The sequence below is a fragment of the Staurois parvus genome, unplaced genomic scaffold (genome assembly GCF_062004578.1).
Source record: "Staurois parvus isolate SC_StPar_1 unplaced genomic scaffold, SC_StPar_1.0 ptg000232l, whole genome shotgun sequence".
In the NCBI taxonomy this organism is placed as follows: domain Eukaryota; kingdom Metazoa; phylum Chordata; class Amphibia; order Anura; family Ranidae; genus Staurois; species Staurois parvus.
The window spans coordinates 4,495,318-4,513,039 of NW_028318028.1; the positions used below are offsets into that span (position 1 = coordinate 4,495,318).

General features: G+C 45.7%; 1 protein-coding gene across 1 annotated transcript in view; it reads right to left on the bottom strand.

Moving 5' to 3' along the window:
* LOC149460251 (3-galactosyl-N-acetylglucosaminide 4-alpha-L-fucosyltransferase FUT3-like) overlaps window positions 1–17,419 on the bottom strand; it is a 35,603-nt gene extending 18,184 nt beyond the window's left edge. Inside the window, exon 1 of the mRNA XM_089679920.1 lies at window positions 17,353–17,419. The gene's annotated coding sequence lies outside the window, so the exon portion shown is untranslated. The remainder of the gene's footprint in view (window positions 1–17,352) is intronic.
* Window positions 17,420–17,722: the final 303 nt, after the last annotated feature.

The following is a 17,722-nucleotide window of genomic DNA, read 5'->3' on the forward strand; positions in this document are numbered from 1 at the left end:
GGAAAATCCTGGAACTACCCTGGAGTGCATGGACTGCACAGGACCAGAATTGACATGACACTTGGGGGGGCTGCAGCGTGGGGAGCATACCTACATGTTTTGGAGAGTAAATGCTTCTTTTTCAAGCCCTTGTACCCAGGTCTGCTTTACAGTGGTTGTGAAGCTATATTTTTTATGAAAGTAATAGACATATTATTCTTACCTCTCTGTGCTATGGTACAGAGTGGTCCCCCGAACCTCCTCTTCTGGGGTCCCCCTCCAGCGCTGTCCAATTCTCCTCCTCTGTGTTTTCCTCCATAGCAAGTGGCTTGCTATGGGGGCAGACCTGCAGGCTCACTTCCGAGCAAGGCTACAGTCAGGTCCATAAATATTGGGACATCGACACAATTCTAACATTTTTGGCTCTATACACCACCACAATGGATTTGAAATGAAACGAACAAGATGTGCTTTAACTGCAGACTGTCAGCTTTAATTTGAGGGTATTTACATCCAAATCAGGTGAACGGTGTAGGAATTACAACAGTTTGCATATGTGCCTCCCACTTGTTAAGGGACCAAAAGTAATGGGACAGAATAATAATCATAAATCAAACTTTCACTTTTTAATACTTGGTTGCAAATCCTTTGCAGTCAATTACAGCCTGAAGTCTGGAACGCATAGACATCACCAAACGCTGGGTTTCATCCCTGGTGATGCTCTGCCAGGCCTCTACTGCAACTGTCTTCAGTTCCTGCTTGTTCTTGGGGCATTTTCCCTTCAGTTTTGTCTTCAGCAAGTGAAATGCATGCTCAATCGGATTCAGGTCAGGTGATTGACTTGGCCATTGCATAACATTCCACTTCTTTCCCTTAAAAAACTCTTTGGTTGCTTTTGCAGTATGCTTTGGGTCATTGTCCATCTGCACTGTGAAGCGGCGTCCAATGAGTTCTGAAGCATTTGGCTGAATATGAGCAGATAATATTGCCCGAAACACTTCAGAATTCATCCTGCTGCTTTTGTCAGCAGTCACATCATCAATAAATACAAGAGAACCAGTTCCATTGGCAGCCATACATGCCCACGCCATGACAGTACCACCACCATGCTTCACTGATGAGGTGGTATGCTTAGGATCATGAGCAGTTCCTTTCCTTCTCCATACTCTTCTCTTCCCATCACTCTGGTACAAGTTGATCTTGGTCTCATCTGTCCATAGGATGTTGTTCCAGAACTGTGAAGGCTTTTTAGTTTGGCAAACTCTAATCTGGCCTTCCTGTTTTTGAGGCTCACCAATGGTTTACATCTTGTGGTGAACCCTCTGTATTCACTCTGGTGAAGTCTTCTCTTGATTGTTGACTTTGACACACATACACCTACCTCCTGGAGAGTGTTCTTGATCTGGCCAACTGTTGTGAAGGGTGTTTTCTTCACCAGGGAAAGAATTCTTCGGTCATCCACCACAGTTGTTTTCCGTGGTCTTTCGGGTCTTTTGGTGTTGCTGAGCTCACCGGTGCGTTCCTTCTTTTTAAGAATGTTCCAAACAGTTGTTTTGGCCACGCCTAATGTTTTTGCTATCTCTCTGATGGGTTTGTTTTGTTTTTTCAACCTAATGATGGCTTGCTTCACTGATAGTGACAGCTCTTTGGATCTCATCTTGAGAGTTGACAGCAACAGATTCCAAATGCAAATAGCACACTTGAAATTAACTCTGGACCTTTTATCTGCTCATTGTAATTGGGATAATGAGGGAATAACACACACCTGGCCATTGAACAGCTGAGAAGCCAATTGTCCCATTACTTTTGGTTCCTTAACAAGTGGAAGGCACATATGCAAACTGTTGTAATTCCTACACCGTTCACCTGATTTGGATGTAAATACCCTCAAATTAAAGCTGACAGTCTGCAGTTAAAGCACATCTTGTTCGTTTCATTTCAAATCCATTGTGGTGGTTTATAGAGCCAAAAATCTTAGAATTGTGTCGATGTCCCAATATTTATGGACCTGACTGTATGTGTGTCCCTTGACACACAGTGCGGCTCGGTTCAGCTCTCTGCTCACAGGAGTTGCTTGACAGCATCAGGAACCAATGGCTCCTGCTGCTGTCTCTGAGCCTGTGATTGAGTGAGAGCAGCACTGCTGCTCTCAGGCACAGGCCTGGATCGAGGTCAGGTTCAGGTAAGTATTTAGGGGAGGTTGGGGGAAGCTGATCATATTGTAGAAGGTTTTCTTGCCCTTATGCAGAGAATGCATTAAGGTAAAAAAAAAAACCTTTATGATTTTAGAACCGCTTTAAGTTGTCAATAAAAGCTATACCCATACATAATAAGTTAAAAAAAGAATTTTTTTTAAACAATATTGTTATTTCATATTTCTATATAAAGTAATACCCTGGATTGACTGACAAGGTGAACAATAATCCCCACTTGTTTAACTGGAAGGATAAAGCCAAGGGTGGAGCATGGAAAAATACAGTTAAATTCTTCTCTAAACTGTACAAGTGTCAAAAGGGTTTGGATGTGGATTAAAGGCCAAATTATATTTAACAAGTGCCCTTAATTATGAGTCCTCCCTTGTTGTAAACTACATAAAGTCGTGCGTTTATTATATTTAATTAGTTAGGAGAGCGAGTCACTGTGGTTTAAAGGCTTAAGTCTAGATGTCCAGAAGCTCTTTAACTGAGCTCATACTGTATCATCGGCATCATCATCGAGATATAAAACAGGTAAGATTTGACAGACTGATGAATGTAAGAAAACAGATATACTGAACAGGTAATATAATGACTGAAAGAGCAACAGACATAACAGTAACTGGACTCATCAGTCAATAAAAAATCCAGTCAAATTAAGACAGTGACGCAAGACTTGTGATTTTTAAAGGGGAATTAAAACCAAAACCAAAAATGTAATATATTGCAGATTATCAATCATTAGATGTGGTGGCTGTCATTGTTTCCTCTATTTTGTAGGCTTTTTTCTTCTGTTTTCACCTGTGATCTGGCCGGCAACATACCTCCTGTATTAGAGTGTCTTCAGTCTGGATGAAATAGCAAAGGAGGCACAGCAGACAGCAGCATTGTCTGTCTGCAGGTAAGGATGTGTTAGATGTACTAGCAGATTAAAATACACTAACAAATTGAAGCCATAATCCAGAAAACACTTTATAATCAGTTACATCTCTAGTATGTATGCAGTTGATAGTAGGAACAAGATCTCTGAGATATTAAAAAACCAATCACAAGCTGAGGCTGTAAATTTATAATTGCATGCAGTTACTATTGGAGAGGCAGTGATTGAGAAAGCTAAACTTTGTGATGAATTATCAGAGGAAATGAGAGACTGAAATTAAGAATTATGGAATTAGAGAGAAATTCACAAATATGCATCAAATCTAAAATCCAGTGATCTGCTGCAAAATACAAACCAGGGGCGGACTGACCATTTGGAAACTCGGGCACTGCCCGAGGGCCCGGGGTCAGTAGGGGGCCCCATGAGATGCCCCTGGTACCTTTCTCATAGGCTTTTTTGAGTTTGGGCAAGGACACAGGGGCCCCATGATCCCCTATTGCCCGGGGCCCCATGAGTTGTCAGTCCGCCCCTGATACAAACTCAAACTTTCCATTAAATGATAAAGAACCTCATATCAAATCTGATAATTCATTGCCAGCTGCACCCACTGTGACTGCCACAGTTTACAACAATAATAATAATAAAAATACCAGTGAAGTACGTCTTGTAATGAAACCTTTGAAACAAAATAATTAGGCAAAATCCTCAAAGAAATAGGAATGGTTCCTCACCATGATTTAAACAGATTTTTAAAATGTTTTGACTTTCAGCATTCCAGAGATATGTACACTCTAAATCCATCTGATGTAGAAAGAGTTGTGCAAAATTCCATAGGTCGTGGCCTTTGGTTTAGAATCTGTATTCAGCCTCTATCGACAAGAGATATATTACTGGAATTACTGTATGTATTGTACATACGTTCTGATGTTACTATTCATGGGAGGATCAAATAAATGCTGAAAGACTCTCCCTTTGAATTGTCACAGAGGATAGCTACGATCATGGAGATGTTAGTTGGTAGTAGTGCTGCATTTGAGCATGGAGGCTTGATACACAGGAGTATGGTTCTAGATGCTTTGCGTGAGGATATCCAGGAAAATATTTTATTGGTTACCCCAAATCCTCATGATTTAAATGACATTTTGTTAAAAGCAGATCATTCGTGGGAGGATCAAATAAATGCTGAAAGACTCTCCCTCTGAATTGTCACAGAGGATAGCTACTATCATGGAGATGTTGGTTGGTAGTAGTGCTGCATTTGAGCATGGAGGCTTGATACACAGGAGTATGGTTCTAGATGCTTTGCGTGAGGATATCCAGGAAAATATTTTATTGGTTACCCCAAATCCTCATGATTTAAATAACATTTTGTTAAAAACAGATCATTCATGGGAGGATCAAATAAATGCTGAAAGACTCTCCCTCTGAATTGTCACAGAGGATAGCTACTATCATGGAGATGTTGGTTGGTAGTAGTGCTGCATTTGAGCATGGAGGCTTGATACACAGGAGTATGGTTCTAGATGCTTTGCATGAGGATATTCAGGAAAATATTTTATTGGTTACCCCAAATCCTCATGATTTAAATGACATTTTGTTAAGAGCAGATCATTTATGGAGACAATGAAACAAGCAGGCTGTAAAAGTTGATGTAGCCACATTGTTTAGGACAAATAATTCAAACAGCCAAGTCGGATTTATCAGGTCAAAGACTTGTGAGCCTAAGTGCAAAACAAAGCTAATCAAAATAATAAGTCCAGAACCTGGATACCATTTTATCAGTTGAAACAGGAATATGACCATTTGAAAATTGAATATGATAAAATGAAGGTAGAACGTGAAATATTATGGGAGCAACTGAAGAGATTAGAGGATGCAAGAAATACAGGGACAGCAGGAGGTGAGGATCTTTCAGATCTGTCTTTGAATACAAATTAGCCCTCTATGACAGTGGGGGTGAATTAGCTTGAAACTGTAAAAATGTAAATAGCACCTTGTCTTATATCTTCAAACACAATGGTTAAGGGCTTGGCTATTGAACATTTGTTTGAGAATTTCTTGTCTTTCAGATGTTGGAATCTGTGTGACCAGAAATACTTGTTTGCAAGTGAAGGACAGAAGGATGAGAAATCTAAACAATTTATGTGAAACCGTTGGTTAGTGGGGGAGGATAGTATGCCCTGAAAAGCTATTTTGTGTTGATACCACATACATGAATTACAAAGAATTCAATAAAGACAGTCCATTATTTTAATCAAGCACCGAACTTTACATTGTGATATTTTTTTTTTACCATTCTACTTTATTTCTATTCTATTTCATACTTTTTTTTTCTTATTTTCATTATTTTTTATCTTTTGATCTTTATCTTAAAACCAGAAAGAGGCATTTAAACCCAATAATCATTTTAAAACCATCTGTATATATGTAACTCCTGAGGTGAGATGCTACACAATGACTTTGCATAGCAAAGCTTATTGGCTGTCAGAGTATTTGCACACTCTTCCTTAGGCGGGGTAGAATAACATAAATTGAGCATACAATTAGAGGGGTGAGTGACAGTTATCACTTCAGTCATAATTTGAATTTTATTGAAACGGTTGTTTATACTAAGCTGAAGGCTATAACATATATGGATGTAAAGAACTTTCTACTTTCATGGCGAAGATACTGGCAAGAATTTGTCCTGCTGCTTTGTCTGAACAGATGATCTCATTAATATCAAGTTGATACTATCTAAACCATCTTAGGGTTCTGTTCAGTGGAATTACGTACTGAATGATCAGAGTAACTGCTGTATTAAAGGCAATGTGGGGTCAGCCTACAGCAAAATAGTGAAAGCAAACCACTGCTGTTGGAAGTTTTATTTTGGATTTATGATGAAGATTGCTACAACTGATCAATTCATCTTTAAAAATGAAATCCCCTGAGTCTTGAATGGAGAAAATCCTGAATTTATGTGGACTGAAGCAATTACTTTCAGTGGACCAAGCATTACTTTCAAAAAGATAGTGAAAAATGACTCATGTAAGAAAGTCAAACACATGACTAGTGCACCAGAGCAGGGGCGGACTGACAACTCATGGGGCCCCCGGGCAATAGGGGATCATGGGGCCCCTGTGTCCTTGCCCAAACTCAAAAAAGCCTATGAAAAATATACCAGGGGCATCTCACGGGGCCCCCTATTGACCCCGGGCCCTCGGGCAGTGCCCTAGTTTCCAAATGGTCAGTCCGCCCCTGCACCAGTGATAGGTTCATCCAGACCCCACTACACCACCATTACCCTTCCATTCCAACCCCCCTTTTATAATTATACTTACAGAAAACATAACACCAATTTTGGAGTAAAATGGCCAACACGGCCTTTTATTAACGAATCAAGTTTTAAACACACCAACCATTCCTTATAACAAAAACATACAGAGTTGTTGTTGGTCTTCGAAGGCAACCCCCAAAAAATGATCCGAAATGCACCTGCGGACAACCATATTACACTAGGCCTCCAGCCGCAACCAACCAGCTCGGAGACAACCATACTGTCCGCAGTGCAGCACCACCACCTTCCAGTTAAACCTTGGTTAACTGGAATGTCCCCGGGCACACCATACCACCGATGGGTCCCACACCATTATCTGTACCTCCAAGATAAGAACCGCCTCCAAAGACCAACAACCGCCACAGCACGCTGGGTAAGCCCTTACCCATGCGTGCCCCACCACAAACGAACTGCCCTCTGAACTCCGTCCTGTAAACCCAGAGACCATAAATCCCAACTGCATTAAGATGCACCCCATCACTCCAAAGATACCACCAAGTATCTACCTCCAACTCCAAATGCCGAACCACCAACCCCCCATTGCGAATAAAGAAGCGCCCCACCTCCTTGTTGACCTTGATCCGAGCCTTATTGAGCCACTCCACCGACCGCGCCAAACGCCAAGAGGTGCAGGCGACCATGTCTGACCACACCAACACCTTCTCCGGATAATCCCTTCATAATTGATGAAAGTCCAGCTTGACATCCCGAACCAGCTCCCGCATGGACCTAACCCCTAGATCGTTGCCACCCGCATGAAGCACCAGAACATCCGGTGGTCTATCCAGGCAAGCGAAACACTGCATCTCAGGTAGCACACGACCCCACAACATACCCAGCACACCTATCCAGTGGACACAAGCCTCCTGCCTAGGCAACCCCAGCTGCCGACCATTAGACCTCACATCAGCCTGCCTGGTCCCCCAAAACACGTAGGAATGACCCAGGATCCACACCAGGCACACCGCTCCATCTGAAATAAAAGAACAATAACAACCACCAAAACATCACAGAGACAGAACAGACTCCCCCAGCCGCAGAGACAAAACACGGGACCCACCCCTAGTTCCCCAACAGATGCGGATGAACGTACACGCAAAATCTCTGTGAATCCCACCTACCAATACGTTTTACCGGCTCATCCGACAAACCCCACCGGGCGGCCTCTGTAGCAGCCCCTATCCGAAACGAGTGCGAAGCACACAAAGACGCATCCAAACCAACAGCCGTTAAACACTGACGAAAAACTGACACAAATTGAAAGCGAGTTAAAGGGGACCCATCAGCATGCATGAAAAAAGCCCCCTGCCTGACCGGACGACGGGACAGAAACTCTCAAACCACACGCACTGGGCACACCAGCGATGCTGGAAGGGCAAAAAACCGCAACCGCGCACCACGACCCAATTGGTCTGTCTTAGACCGACGGACGAACACCTCCACCCATTCACCAGAGCACAAGACGTCATCCACAAACAACCCCCCAAGAACCGATTTGGACGGACTAACAAGCTCACCAATACGCAATGCCCCAAAAAAGGCCACTGCAAAGGCTGCCCGAAACAAGCACACCTCAAAGTCCAATGAACAAACAGACCGCAGATGCGCAAACAAAGACCCTAACAACTCGAAGGACACCGGACGACGGGAATCCCTACGGCAATGAGCCCTACGGTAACCCCGAAGAGCCTGTCGAACCCAAAAATCTTTCATGAAATCCCGACACCCTTGTAACTTAAAGAAGAAGGCCAAACCAGCCAGCCGACGATCCACTGCAGCAGCCGACACCCCCCGCTCCAAGTTCCTCGCCAAGAAGTACAACACTGCCAAACCCACCTCTGGCCCCCATGGATCAATATTGACCCATTTTAGCAGGTCCAGCCACTCCCGCCAGACCTTAGAGTATTCAGACCATGTCGCCTCACTCACCGACCACCGGATCCAGCCTGCCACGACCCCAAGGCAATCTCCCACAGCCAGTTGGGACAAGGAACCCCGCGTTGCTCCGCTGCCGGCGCCAACTCTCGGAATTTGTCCCACTGAAAATGAGACAAAGCATCAGCCAGAGTGTTGTCAACCCCAGGGAGATGCACAGCATGGAGAAAAATGTTCAGCTGCAGGCAACGCAACACTAAATGGCGAAGCAAGCCAACCACCGGCCGCGAGGAAGCCGAGACCCGGTTGATGACCTGAACCACCCCCAAATTGTCACAGTGAAAACGAACCTTTTGATTCCGAAAATTGTCCCCCCAAACCTCGACCGCCAATACCACCGGAAAAAGTTCCAACAGCACCAAGTTACGAAGAAAACCTGCCTCCCACCAGGAAGCAGGCCATGGAGCCGCACTCCACCACCCCCGAAAAAAGCCTCATATCCCACGGAAGCTGCCGCATCTGTGAACAATTCCAAGTCAAAATTGGTGACTGGGCCAGACATCCACAGAGCCCGCTCGTTAAAAGAATCCAAAAAAACGTGCCAAATCCACAAGTCCTCCCGATGCTCCCGAGTCAAGCAAATAAAATGTAAAGGGGCGGTAGTCCCTGCCGTCACAGCCGCCAACCGGCGGCAGAACACCCGACCCATCGGCAGGATACGACAAGCGAAGTTAAGTTTGCCCAACAACGACTGCAAGGCCCGCAGCTGAATTTTGCGCTTGCCCAGTACCCCACGAATTTCCCCTTGTAGGGCCAACAGCTTGTCTTCAGGCAGCCGGCACTCCATTGCGCCCAAATCCAAAACAATGCCCAGGACAGTCATCACCGAAGCTGGGCCCTCCATCTTGTCTAAAGCCAGAGGAATCCCAAAACGTTCAGCAACGTGTTGCTAAGTGGCCAGCAAAACTGCGCACACTCTGGAAGCTGGCGGACCCACACAAAGAAAATCATCCAAATAGTGGATGACCGAATTCACGCCCGAGACATCCCACACCACCCACTCGACAAACGAACTGAACTTCTCAAACAAAGCGCAAGATATAGAACACCCCATGGGAAGGCACTTATCAACGTAAAACGAGCCCTGCCTATGACAACCCAAGAAAGGAAAACTGTCAGGATGTACCGGCAACAGTCAAAACGCGTACTCAATATCCAATTTTGCCATGAGCGAACCACGCCTATAACGACGTACCCAGAAAACCGCTGCATCAAATGACGTGTAAGACACTGAACAGGACTCTGGATCGATAGCGTCATTCACCGACCCCCCTTTCGGGAAAGACAGGTGGTGAATTAACCTAAACGTATTCGGCTCCTTCTTGGGCACCACCCCCAAGGGAGAAACCACCAGATCCGAAAACGGAGCGCAAGAAAACGGGCCGCCCATGCATCCCAACCCCACTTCCTTACGCAACTTAGCCAAAACCACCTCTGCATGCTGCATGGCTGACCGTAAGTTCCGAGCTAAGGGGGGGATCGAAGTCAAATTACACGGGATGCGGAAACCCTCCGAAAACCCTGCCGCCAGCAGCACAGCTGCTGCCCGATCCGGATATCTATTTAGGAAAGGCTGCATCCTTTCCACCCTCACTGGCATCGTCCCTCTTACCGCATGGTCTCCTGGCAGGCCTCTACCCCGCTTGAAACAGCGCAACAAAGGATGGGAGCCACTGCAACCGGAACATTCGTGCTTAAAACGGCAGGACCCTCCGAAAAGACAAGTGCCCTCTTGGAACTGCCAGCAGAAACCCCTACACTTTGAGGCTGATTGTCCCGGGGAGAACGAACCGCCGGCCCCGCCCTGAAAAAACGGACCAGGGGCCCTCGCTGGAGTCATGAGCCGCATCCAAAGGCCAATGTCCTTATGGTCCCAACGCAACGACGGGCGAACAGCCCTCCGCTGCTGAAACTTCTCATCGTACCGGAGCCATGCGGTAAAGGTAACAGCACAGTGCCGAGCAATGCTCAGGAGCCTTCTCCCCAATGACACTGGCCATGATCGTGAATGCCTGCAACCAATTCGCAAAGATACACGGGATAAAGCGAAAACGCCGCTTCTCCGCTTCCTCCCGCCTACCCTCGTCAACCCGTGACCCATCGAAAGGAAAACGCTCCAAGGGCAAGAGCGTGAAGATCATACATACTCACCTCTCCAAATCTTCTCTCGTACCTCCGACTGTAAGTGAGCACCCAAAGGGCCCTCAAAGCACACGTACACCTCGCACATGGCCGTGTCCGCCAAGCCGACAGTCCCGGACACTCCTGCACCCTCACCCAAAACCGTAGAGGGGGCCGAGGAACCCAGAGCACTGGTTTCCACCGTAACCAACCCTGGCCCAGAACCAGGAGGAGAAGAAACCCCCAGGCTCCGCACGTCCCCACTGTCCTGCCCTAGGACCCCGAACCCTTCCCAACCAGCCGGCGGGAGCCACGCCGAAGCAGGCCCAGGGCCCCCACTACCGCCCCACTCAAGTCGCCACAACAAGTCCCACAGACCGGAAATCAAATCGCAGAGACCCCCACCTGTACCTTACGTGGGAACGCCAACATCCCTCACCGCAGAGGCCGTGCCCCAACCTCCCCCCAACAGGTCCCGTAGCGCAGAAGAAAAAGAGACAGTAACAGGTAACTCACCAGGCTGCCCAGGAGATGTCCCATCAGCTGCACGACCAAAATCCAGTGACGCTGAATGGCCAGCTGTCGCCCCAGCATCAGGTTCCGACAGCTCGCCCTCCGATCTCTCTTCGTCCTCTCGATGGCTGGATGGCCTCCTGGTCCCAGGAGCCACGGGTCCTGCAGGTCTGTGCCGCTCCCGCCTCCGCCTCCTGGCACCAGCCACATTCACTGCCGTCCCTGAGCTCCATCCTGCATCGCTCCCAGCAGCACTTCGCCCAGCGCTGCCCTTCCATCTGTGTTTCTTCAGAGCCACAGCTCCAGGCTTCCCAGGGGGCCCGCCGGCTGCAGCAGGGGACAGCCCGGCAACCGCAGCGGTGCGCCTCCCCCGCTGGGCTCCCTCCCTGACAGGCACCTCATCAGTGGAGGAGCCGTTGACGCCCCGTCCTCTTTGCTGAGCGGGCAGGGGGAGGGGCTTCCTCCACACGAGACCCCGCCCACCGAGCTCCACCGTTGATGGGGATTCCTCCTGGCTTCCCCGTGAGCAGGGGCAAGAGAGCGCCCTGCCAGCGGGGCCGGGGGGTCCCGAGCGGGGCTTCCACTGTGACGCTGAGCTCTGGGGGAGGGGGAGCCTGGAGTAAAGCGATCCGGAGACCTAGACCTCCAAGCACGTGGGCGCTCTCGCCCCCTTGCCACAGGTGACAAGCCCGGGTCTCGCATCAAGTCAGAGACCCGGTCCTGCAGCCACTCTGTCCCTCTAATAGCGGCAGCCTGCCGCAATTGAGCCAAAAGGCCCTCCATAGCAGTTGCCCCAATGAAGGCAGCCTGCACAGTACCTGCTGGAGAAGAAGCTCTCTCTCCAACGTCCAGCTCCGACTGAGGCCCCTCACCAGAACACCCCACCCTAAGGTGCAGAAGACTCCACCTACGCTCTCCCTCTACCAATCAGCTCTCCAGCTATCCCTTACAAACCCCCTAGCACTATCATTAACCCTTTCCAGTCTTCCTTCCCACTCTAGGCCTAGTCATGCCTTCTTTTCTTCTTTTCCGCTACGGGCATTTCTGGACTGGACTGTGACGTCAGCTGGTCATACTGCAAACCTCACACTTGGTGTGATATACTGAACTTGGTGTGATATACTGAATAAACTACAAGTCATGAAATAAGGCCTTACAGCTATATGGGCCACTAATGTCTACCAAATCCTTTGCTTGTCATAGTCTAAAGTCATATTATTCAATAACTGATTCATAGGGATATTTTAGAGGCTGGTGAGGAGAGATGTAACCAGTTTAAATTTCATATTTTATGAGCCATTATGAATTCAATACCTCAAATCATAATCCAACCCTTCTATTTGATAATATATGTTCACTATTTATGGATCAATTCTCGATAGAACTGATCCAAGTGGGGGAATATATAGTATATTGTGTGTAATATAGATGGATGGATAGATAGATAGATAGATAGATAGATAGATAGATAGATAGATAGATAGATAGATAAATAGACAGATAGATAATTATTATTATTATTATATTATACAAGATTTATATAGTGCCAATAGTTTGCTCAGCGCTTTACAATATAACGGGAGACAATACAGCAACAATACAGTTCAATACAAGAGGGATAGGAGGGCCCTGCTCCTTGAAGCTTAAAATCTAGGAGGGAGGGGCTAGTGGTACAAAAGGTAGTAACTGTGGGGGATGGACTGGTTGGAAGAGTAGAAGATTCCATTATTAGCTGAGGGCATCATAGGCTTCCCTGAAGAGATAGGTTTTCAGAGATTGCCTAAAGGTGAGCAGATAAATTGGGGTATAGAGTTCTGGAGGATGGGGGAAGCTCTGGAGAAGTCCTGTAGAGGAGCATGGGAGGAGGAGACAAGGGAGCTAGAGAGCAGGAGGTCTTGCGGAGAGTACGGTTTGGGTGATATTTAGAGACAAGATCGATGATGTAATTTGGAGAAGAGTTATAAATGGCTTAATACGTTATTGTTAATGTTTTTAATTTTATCCGTTGGGCAATGGGAAGCCAGTGGAGGGATTGGCAGAGAGGGGTGGCAGATACAGAATGGTTAGTAAGGTGGATGAGTCTGGCAGCAGCATTCATGATCGACTGAAGAGGGGATAGCCTACGATTAGGTAGGCCAATGAGGAGGGAGTTACAATAGTCAAGGCGAGATATAACAAGGAAGTGAATAAGTTGTTTAGTGGTTTCCGAGGTTAGGAACGGGCGTATCTTGGAAATGTTGCGGAGGTGAAGTCTACAAGATTTGGACAGTGATTGGATTTGGGACTGAAAGGACAGATGGGAGTCTAGGACTACACCTAGTACCCTGGCATGAGGGGAGGGACTGATGATTGTGTTATTGATCTTGATGGAGAAGTCAGGGGAGGGGGCACGGGCTGGGGGGAATACTAAGAGCTCAGTTTTGGAAAGATTGAGTTTGAGGAAGTGAAGTCACATCCATGCCGATATGTCACTTAGTAGGTTAGTAACGCGAGAGGAGACTGAAGAGGAGAGGTGAGGAGTAGAAAGATAGATTTGTGTGTCATTAGCATAGAGATGGTACTTAAAGCCATGGGAGTTTATCAAGTGACCAAGGGAGGAGGTGTAGATGGAGAAGAGAAGGGGTCCAAGGACAGAACCTTGAGGTACCCCTACAGAAAGAGGGAGTGAAGAGGAGGAGGCAGCGTTATAGGTAACGCTGAAGGAGCGCAGCGATAGGTAGGGGGAGAACCAGCAGAGAGCAGAGTCTCTGAGGCCAAGAGAGTGGAGTTTTTTTTTGAGGAGGGGATGGTCAACCATATCAAAAGCCGCAGAGAGGTCAAGTAGTAAGAGTATGGAGTAGTGGCCATTGGTTTTAGCTGTTAGTAGATCATTAGTGAGTTTTAGTAGGGCAATTTCAGTGGAGTGTAGTGAGCGAAAGCCAGACTGTAAAGGGTCAAGAAGGTTGTTGTCAGTGAGGTAGGAGCTGAGGCGATTGTAGACTAAGCATTCTAGGATTTTAGAGGTAAATGGCAGCAGGGAGATGGGTCTTAAGTTGTTCAGGTTGGTGGGGTCCAGGGAGGGCTTTTTAAGTATGGGAGTGATGTGTGCATGCTTTAGAGGGGAGGGGAAGGCACCAGTAGAGAGGGAAAGATTTAAGATGTGAGTGAGGGAGCATAGGATGGAAGAAGAGGGTGACCGTAGTAGTTGTGAGGGGACAGGATACAGGTAGTGAGACGGGCTTCTGAGAAAACCTCTTCGGTAGTAGCAAGGTCAAAAGAGGAAAGTGTTGAGGGAGGTTTAGTATAAGGTATGCTAAGTGGGATAGATGTATGTGCAGTGGCAATGCCCCTACGAATTGCGTCAATCTTGTTTTTGAAATGATTTGCAATCTCATGAGCAGTGAGTGAGGTACTGGGTGGAGGTGGAGAAAGTAGAGAGTTAAAAGTAAAGAAGAGATGACGAGGACTGGATGAAAAGGTATTAATAAGAGTGACAAAGTAGGCTTGTTTGGCAGCATGAAGGGAGGAATTGTATGTTAAGAAAGCAGATTTATATAGGGGGAATTGATAGATAGATAGATAGATAGATAGATAGATAGATAGATAGATAGATAGATATTGAAACACATACTGTTCATTCTTGGACAGGCCAGTGACAAGACCACTTTATACATCAAAAAAACTCTTTTCTATGTTAATTCTATGCAAGGTCACCTTGGTATTTAGGGAATAGCCTGATTATCTAATTAGACATTTGAAAAGATGCATTGTTTACATATTCAAGAATAATAAAGAATGTGATTTGACCATACAAGAAGTATTTATTGATGGTAATTAGACTCCAAGGGGTATTTATGGGAAATGGTGAAAGGGTGACTTGTTTATCTGGTAAACACTATAATGACCTTAATTGTTATTTACAGTAATGGCAAGTGAAGTCCTTTCATGTTAAGATGAAAATAGTTTTGTCGGCCAATCAGAAACCCCTCCAGCTTTGCTTACTGATAGTAAACTGTATATGAAGGGAAGTTTTTTGGCTGTTAAGAAAGTTTATTTCTTTCATCAATATGAATGCAGGCATCATCCCGGTATAACCAGTCAAAGTCCAGCAACATACCAGAATGTTGCTGGTCCATGTTGGGCATATATGTAATAGCAGGACAGAAGCAGAACATGGGCATATGATAAATCAGGTCTATGGACTAATATGCAAAGAACAAAGGTATACCGCTCAGGCAAACAATCCAGATCATGAACGTCAGATCGAGGGCAGTAATTCTAGCACTAGACCTCCTGTATAAATCTAAAGTATCCTTCTGGCTTCATGAATTCCACAAATTTTTCTGCAACGGCCTTGTCAGAACTGGAAGCCTCACCATGTCTTGTCACACTGTGGATGCCACTTCTCTTGCGGAATTTTTCAAACCACCCTCTACTGGCTTTAAAGCGGAGTTCCACCAAAAAAGGGAAGTTCTGCTTTAAAGACTGGTCCTCCGCTCCCCATTAAGGATTAGCACCTTTGGGGAGCGGGGGGGAACGGGTACTCGCTCCCACTTCCTCTGCGATCGCCTAGGTGATCGTAAGCGGAAGTTGTCCTCCTACCCTCCCTCCCCAAAGTCTTCTGAGACACGTGGCAGGTCAGAGCTTCACTAATGCTATCACCTGTCAGCGGTTTCTCATTCAACCACACCTAACAAAAAGTTTTTCCACCTCTTCCAGCACTTGTGTCCTCTGCTTGATTAACATTGTTACTTCTGTTGCCACGTTAGCTCCTTTTTATGGCAGCTTTCTTCTTCAAAATAGTGGAGATTGTCAACTTCACCATATTGTACTCCGAGGCCAGATCAATCACACAAATACCACAGTCATATCTTTCTACAATTTCCTTCTTCAACTTGATGGTTATTTTCTTCACAACCTTACTTATTCTTACCATTCTTGCTCTGCCATTTCTTTTTACCAGCATGCTTGCTCTGCACTTTCTTGTCACCTTCATTACCGCTCTGCACTTTCTTTTTACCACCATGCTTGCTCTGCACTCTCTTGTCACATTCATTACCATTTTGCAAGTTCTTGTCACCTTCATTACCACTCTGCCCATTCTTGTCACCTTCATTACCACTCTGCCTGTTCTTGTCACCTTCATTACCACTCTGTACATTCTTTTTACCACCAGGCTTGCTCTGCACATTCTTGTCACCTTCATTACCACTCTGCATGTTCTTGTCACCTTCATTACTGCTCTGCACATTCTTTTTACCACCATGTTTGCTCTGCGCGTTCTTGTCACCTTCATTGCCGCTCTGCATGTTCCTGTCACCTTCATTACAGTTCTGCACATTCTTTTTACCACCTTGCTTCCTCTGCACATTCTTGTCACCTTCATTACTACTCTGCACATTTTTGTTACCTTCATTACCACTCTGCACTTCTTTTCACCTTCATTACTGCTCTGCACATTCTTGTTAACTTCATTACCGCTCTGCACATTCTGGTCACCTTCATTACCACTCTTCACTTTCTTTTCAACAACATGCTTGCTCTTCACATTCATATCACCTTCATTACCTCTCCACGCTTTCTTCTTACCACAATGCTTGCTCTGAATTTTCTTTGAAGAAATACTGGATGTCCGGTACAGTATGTGCTAAAAAGCACACAAAAAAAAACTTTACAGCAAGTGTGCGCAGGGATGTACAGTACTGTACAGTATGTGCTAAAAAGCACACAAAAAAGCTTCTCAGTACACTTTCAGAGTCTGTCTGTGAGCACAATATCACCTACAGGGAGTCACGACCACGTGTCAGAGCAGGGAAGATGGCCGTGTTCGTCAACTGAAGCAAATTTTTGTGAACTCTTCTGTTCATGAACCGAGTTGTTCATGAACAGAAGCGTTCGTGAACTGAGCTATCACTGTATGCCCTTTGAAAGCCTGGAGGTGGTCATTGGATTTTGGGGGCCTGTATGTAGCTAGGTTGCCAAAAACAATAAATATTTGTGCTTATGACACTCAGGGCTACTCTGTATGAATTAGAAATTAAGAAATTATTTTCATAAAAAATAATGCAAATAAAGGAATACTTATAACAATAGGCAAAAAAAAGAATCCCAGACAGTGGTGGCCAATGAGAAGAATGTCCCTATATTGGTGGTCTGCAAGAAGAATGCTCCTTACAACGTTGACCCGTGGGAAAACTAACCCTTATACAGTAGTAGTGGTCAGGGGATAGGAAACCCCCCCGCACTTCCCCTTTTACAGAGAAATAAAAATATATACGGTATATAGCATAAGTGGTTACTTACCTGAGAGGCAGAAGTTGTTCTCTGACCAAGGAAAACCTAACAAACTTTGAAGGAACCCTAGTTGAGAAAGGCTCCTCTAGAGAAAATTTTGCAACACAAAAGCTGGCACAAAGCACTGATTTCCTTCTTACCTCTGTGAAGAAGCAACTTTGAAATGTGAGCTGCAGTTTCAGTCTCTCTGATGGAGTTGGTTTGCTTTATGTGTCACTTAATGTTTAACTTCTTTCAGTCTCCTCCCTTTCAAGACTGTCACAGGCTTAGATGTCTAAGAAAGATTATTACAATATAAAACACGGAAGAACAAGCTTGGTCTAAAAGACAAATAAAGTGCTTATACTACAGGCACCCTGTAACATATATTTCTATTGTACAGCTAGTAGTTTATTTTATCCCTGTCCTCCATCAAGTTGACATAAAGTTCATGGTGCCATTGGCAATGCCTTTAATTATATGTGTGTCATTGTCTCCACTTTTAACCACTTGCCCTCAGGAAGATGGATG